Below are 6,085 nucleotides of genomic sequence, written 5' to 3'. Positions count from 1 at the left end.
CCCACCCCCTCCACCCCCGCTGCCCAAGGCAGGTAGGCGCATGCCATAAAAGAAAAATGAGGGAGGACTGATTGCTGGTTCTTCAGAAGAGCTTCAGTCTTCGCCTTCAGCTTGGTGGTCATCCCCTGGCTTCCAGAGCAGACAGTTTGGCTTCAGCCTGAGACTCTCAGGCCTTTGTTGTACATTCTTCAGCGTTCCGTCGCAGACGCATCAGCCACCTGATACGGACTTGCACGGACACTTGCACAGCTCCAGACCTTAGACTGGACTTTTCAGTCTCCAGCATGCAGACCCCCTCTGCCCACTTCCTCATCCAATTCTGTGGCTGACCATTGTAAACCAAACTTGTAATTTCTTGTACATCTATATATCTTGTATTATATCTGTTTCTCTAGTAAACCGTGACTGATATAAGGCTTCTCAGTGCCAAAGGAAAGATCTCTTTGCTAAAGCTTCAAAAGGCCAGAAGTGGGGTTTGAGACCATCTTTTCTTTTTCAATGTGTACTGGGGGTCAGACCCAGGCCCTTGCTTGTGCTAGGCAAGTGCTCTCCCAGTGAGCTACACGCCCAGCCCCAAGTCAGTTATTTTCATGTGTGGTGATGAGTTAACCAGGTGAGGAAAAAAAAGACAGGAGATTTGCTGAAGCAGGAGGATGTAAGAGGTAGAGACCAGATTTTGAAAGGCCCTGAATGCCAGATGATGGAGCTAAAGCTGAGTGTCTGGGCCATGGACTTAAGCAAGAGACTCAACACAGACCAGCAAGGTTAGGAAGCCCTCGGTGAGGTGGAATTCCATTATGTGTCTCTAGCATGGAAGTCAGTAACACATTCGGTTTCATGTCCAGAATCATCACCCCAGGCCTAACTTCCTGCCTAAACTTTGTCATTGTAAATGTAAATCATTTTATGAGGATACAATATATGAGCTGGTGAATATTGACATTTTATTTTATTTTATATTAGGAAATAGTCTCTCACTATATAGCCCAGGCTGGCCTTGAACTCATGGAAATCCTCCTAAGTGTTAGGATTACAGGTGTGTGCCACCATGGCTAGCTTCTTTTCAGAATTTTATCCAAATTTTTATATCGACTGTCTTTTACTGATCACTTAATATTTCTCTGCAACATAAGACTGTGGCACAGAAAAAAAATGCTTTATTTCTGGTGACTCTATTTTTTTTTTTTTTTTGGTCTTTTTGAGACAGGATCTCACTATGCAGTTTAGGCTGGTTTTGAGCTCCCTTTGTAGCCCAGACTGGCCTTGAACTCGCAAGGATCCTCCTGCCTCAGCCTCCTGAGTGCTGGGATTACAGGTGTGGGCCACCATGCCCGGCCCAAAGGCTCCAAGTATTAAAATTTCTTCATTGGAATTTTTATTACAATGTAATTAGTCAAAGCAATATAAATGTTCCAAATATTAATAATAAACATTGTAAATACATTTTTAGCCAGGTGTGTTACACATCTATAATCCCAGCACTTGGGAAACTGAGGCAGGACTGCTGTGAGTTTCAGGCCAATCTAGGGGCACAGTGAGTTCAAGGCCAGCTTGAACTACATAATGAGACCCTGTCTCAAAAAAAACAACAAAAAAATTTATTGAAAATTCATTATTTAATAAAATAGAGATTAAGAAACAATAAATCCTGTACTCATAGAGCATTACCTTTGACTCTTCTTTCTCTTCCTTCCATTTTTATAGCAGTGAGTTCTGAGAAATGTTGATCAAATAACTTAGGTGAGACTGTAAGTTTTTGCTGTGCTTGTTATTTTTGAGCAGGGTCTTAAGATGTATTTCAGGCTGGCCTCAAACTCCCTTTGTAGCCTAAGCTGGCCTCAGAACTGGCAGTGATCCTCCTACATCAGCCTCCCGGTGAGACTGGAAAGTTTTCCTACAGCAGTGTCACTCAATTATCTGATCCTCCAAGCTATATTCCAGAACTCCAGTAATCTGTCCAAAATCACTTTTCATCTGCTGAACATTCCAAGTACCCCTCCTTCCACTTTGTTGAAGACAAAGAACTGGAATCCTTACTTACAAGGATGTTACCAACGACTCAGAATCATTCTCTCGTGTCAATGCCAGCATTTCTAACTATCCCTGTATTTGTCACTTTAAAGATAACAATTTCCATGACAAAAGCCATAGTGAGACTTTGGGTACAAGATTTTTGTCTTTTGTAAAGGAGGGTGCAAGTGTGGGCAAATTTCTGGGTTATATCAATTTCAGAAAAGAATATATATGAAAGTTCACGTTCTAGAAACAGAGTCTTTTTTCTTTTTGGTACCAGGAATCGAACTCAGGACCTTACGCTTGCTAGGCAGGTGCTTGTGCCACTGAGCTATATATCCCCAGCCAGGAGTCTTGAAAACTTCCTCGAAGTTCCTTGCATACCACTCTTCCATGGCTCCTGCTTTAGGTTACCTTGCTGACTTAGCGCATCAGTACTTTTGACCTTTGGCATAGGAAGTGTAATAGGCCAAACTATTTTTTTTTGGCGGGGGGGGGGGTTCCCCTGGTACCAGGAATCGAACTCATGACCTTGCACTTGCCAGGCAGGCGCTGTGTTGCTGAGCTAAATCCCCAGTCTAGGCCAAACCATTAAAGAAGCAACATGGGTCCCCTTAAGATGGAAAAGAAAGGCACTGCATTTCAGACACAGGTGAGTTTATTGACGATGAAACTGCAGAGTTGGAGAAACTAGACAGAATGCATATACAGAACTCAGGCGGTTCACAGTAAAAATAGAACAAAACCAAAGCTTATGGCCTTAAAATCTAAACAAAAGGAATAATTCTTTTATGGTTGAAAGCTGTGAGTGTCTTGAGTATAAATTTTACTGCTATAATAAACCACACATCAAATGAGTAACTGTGACGGTAGCGTTGGCAGGTGGAGTTTGCAGATGGCAAATGACATCTGCACAACAATGTGACAGGTGAAAGAAGGACATTAATTCTGTGCTCCCACAGGAAGGGAGGGCAGCACAGTGGTCCCCAGATGGAGTGGTTCTCAGTGCCCACTGGGGACACTGGGCAATGTCTGGAGACTTTTTTGCTGTTCTGACTCGGCGAGGAGGGTGATTCTAGTGGTATCTAGTGGGTAGATACAAGGCACAGGATGATCCCCACAGGAAATTATCCATTCCCAAAGCCAACAGTGCCAGGGCACCTGCATTTGAGTCCATAACAATGCCATCTATGTGCTGTGTGACCCTGGCCTAGCTACCTAACCTTTCTGAGCCTCAGCTTGTTCATCTGTATAGCAAGCCAATCACAACTGCTTACACTGCGAGTATTAGTGCCCGGCGCCACTCTACACGGTATTTCATTCCCTCCTTCTAAAATCCCTGCAAGGTCCAGTTACTTCATTTACAGGTGAGTATGAACTAAAACAGTGAAGATAAAACTCACAGCACAGTAAAGATAAGCACTCAGCTGTCACTTAGGACTTTTTTTTTTTTTAATAAAAAGATACACTGAGCTAAGTGTATTTTCTTTTCGCTTTTTTCAGATAGAATCTCACTATGTAGCCCAGGCTGGCCTCAAGCTCCAGGCAACCTTCCTGCATCAGCCTCCTCAGTGGTGGAATTACAGGTGTGGGCTACTACACCCGGCTGTATATTATCACAGACACCAACAGTTTTGGCAGTTATAAGTAAGAGTCTTGGCAGCTGGGTGTGGTGGTGCATACCTGTGATCCCAGCACTCTGGGAGGCTGAGGCAGGAGGATTTAAAGTTTGCCTCCAGCCCAGGCAATTTAGCAATATCCTGCACCACTAAAAGAAAAAAAAGTGATTTATGGTGGTATACAAGCCTTCATAATGTGGTTCTCTCCTGGCTCTGGCTCTACTGCAGTCACATTCTGCTTTGGGACCTTTTCACTTACCCTTTCCTCTACATAGGCAAGGCTAGTTCCCTCGGTTTAGATCTCAGCTAAAATGTCACTTGATCTGGGAGACCTTTTCAGATCATCTAATACAATACCACATATTCCACTTCTTCACACTACATATACACTTTCTTCTTTCTTTTTTAAAAATTTTGGTTAGCAACTGCCTGCCATAATCATTTAATACCTATATCCGACCAGGCGTGGTGGCAAAGGCTTATAATCCCAGCACTAAGGAGGCTGAGGCAGGAGGATTTTGAATTTGAGGCCAGCCTGGGCTACATAGTAAGTGCAAAGCCAGCCTAAACTATATAGTGAGACCCTGTCTCCCTAGCCCTCCCAAGAAAAACCTCATCTAGAGGAAAAATGCTGTGAGCACACAGAACTCAAACGTTCACCATGTGGCCCCAGCACCTACCATGGCGCTAGACCTCTAGCCACTCACCTTGGGTTCAGTGAATCCATAACTGTCTCTGTGTCTCTCGGCCACGTGACACTGAAGCACAAAAACTGAAGATAAGTAAAATGGAGATAAAATCATAATTTAAAAAGTGTACTTAGAAAAAAAAAAAAAGACTGCAACTTCCTGGACAGTCAAAGTTACCCAAGGCTACCCACAGACGTTCCCTTCGTTAATTTACGTTCCTTTCTTCCCACACCCATCATCCTCCAAGTTGTCAAGAATACTGTATGTCCATAAATTGGCTAAGTTAAAAGAGCGTGGGGGGGGGGGGACGACGACAACGACCTGATCCTCAGATAAAGGAACAGGGTGTGGGGATTCAAAGAATGCTTAAATTCATCTGCAAACAAACAGACTGGGCCCATACCTGTGAAATGGGCCAGGACCCTCCTGGGGAGTGGGCCACCATCCCCTGGGGTTTCCACCCCATCAAAAGAAGCATAAACGTTCCCAGCTCCAGGAAACAACGCGCCTGTCTCCCAACAGCCTGCGCTGAGCATGTACTGTTACAGTTCAGCCCAATATATTCTTTCTTGGGGCGGGGGGCGGGGGGGTACCGGGAATCAAACTCATGACCTCAGGTTTGCCAGATAAGCGCTTATGCCACTGAGCTATATCCCCGGCAATATTTGTTTATTTGTTTGGTGTTTTTGAGACAGGGTCTTGCTATACAGTTCAGGCTGGTCTTGAGCTCACTTTGTAGCCCAGGGTGGTCTCGAACTCACGATGATCCTCCTGCCTCAGCCTCCTGAGTGCTGGGATTATAGGCGTGCGCCACCACGCCCGACCTTTTGTTTGTTTGTTTGTTTTCCGGTACCGGGAATCGAACTCACGCCCTTGCACTTGCCAGGCAGGGGCCGTGCCGCTGAGCTAAATCCCCAGCCCCTATTTTTATTTTTTTCTAACACATTCTTTTATGCCTTAAAGTTCTTTTACCACGATGGGTGTCAGAAAACCCGCGAAACGTAATCTGCGGGTCTAGGTCTCCTTCTCTAGTGGCAACCTCCCGCGGCCCTGTCCAGCGACAGCATCCGACGGCCTACCGCGAAACTCTCGGCCTTGGGTCACTTTTGCGATAACTCGGCACGCGGAGACAGAGCTGGACACGAGGCCCGGCCCTGGGGGCGCCACGCCCCCGACTCATCTGTGCGAGAACCGCGACCCCGAGGCGGCGAGGCTGGCCGCCGGCTCAGGACTCAGGGCAGTGTGCGAGGTGGACGGGGAACGCCCGGAGCCACTGGGAAAGGGAGCAGTGGAGAACGCGGCCCGGCGGGGTTAGGACCCGCGCTGAAGCCTTGGCCCAGGCGCCTGGAGACGCCGCTGCCAAGGGCGCCCGGAACACGAGGGGCGCCGCTTCATGGCGGCGAAGGGACAGAGGGGCCCTGGGAGGGGCTCCAGGCAGCTTTCCTTCTGAGTTGGCACAACTGTGCCCCACCGGGGACCGACAGTGCACGTCAGTGTGAACAGTGGACATCAGAGAGTGCTTTAACCTAGCTGCGATGTCGCCAACTGCACAAGTCGCTAAAAAAAAAAGAAAAAAAAAAAAAGACACGGGCAGCCATCATGGCTGCCGGCGACGGCGCAGCTAGAAGCAACCGAAAGGAAATGGCGCCGGGTGCGCGGTCAGTCTCTGCAGCCCAGGATGGCTCGGCGAGAGGGCCGCCGAGATAACCTAGGAGGGCCAGCCGAGGACCTGAATACCCTCCTGGCTTGTGGCACTGCAAACTC

The sequence above is a fragment of the Chinchilla lanigera genome, unplaced genomic scaffold (assembly GCF_000276665.1).
Source record: "Chinchilla lanigera isolate Chin_1 unplaced genomic scaffold, ChiLan1.0 scaffold00012, whole genome shotgun sequence".
NCBI classification, from domain to species: domain Eukaryota; kingdom Metazoa; phylum Chordata; class Mammalia; order Rodentia; family Chinchillidae; genus Chinchilla; species Chinchilla lanigera.
This window is presented reverse-complemented; position numbering follows the sequence as displayed.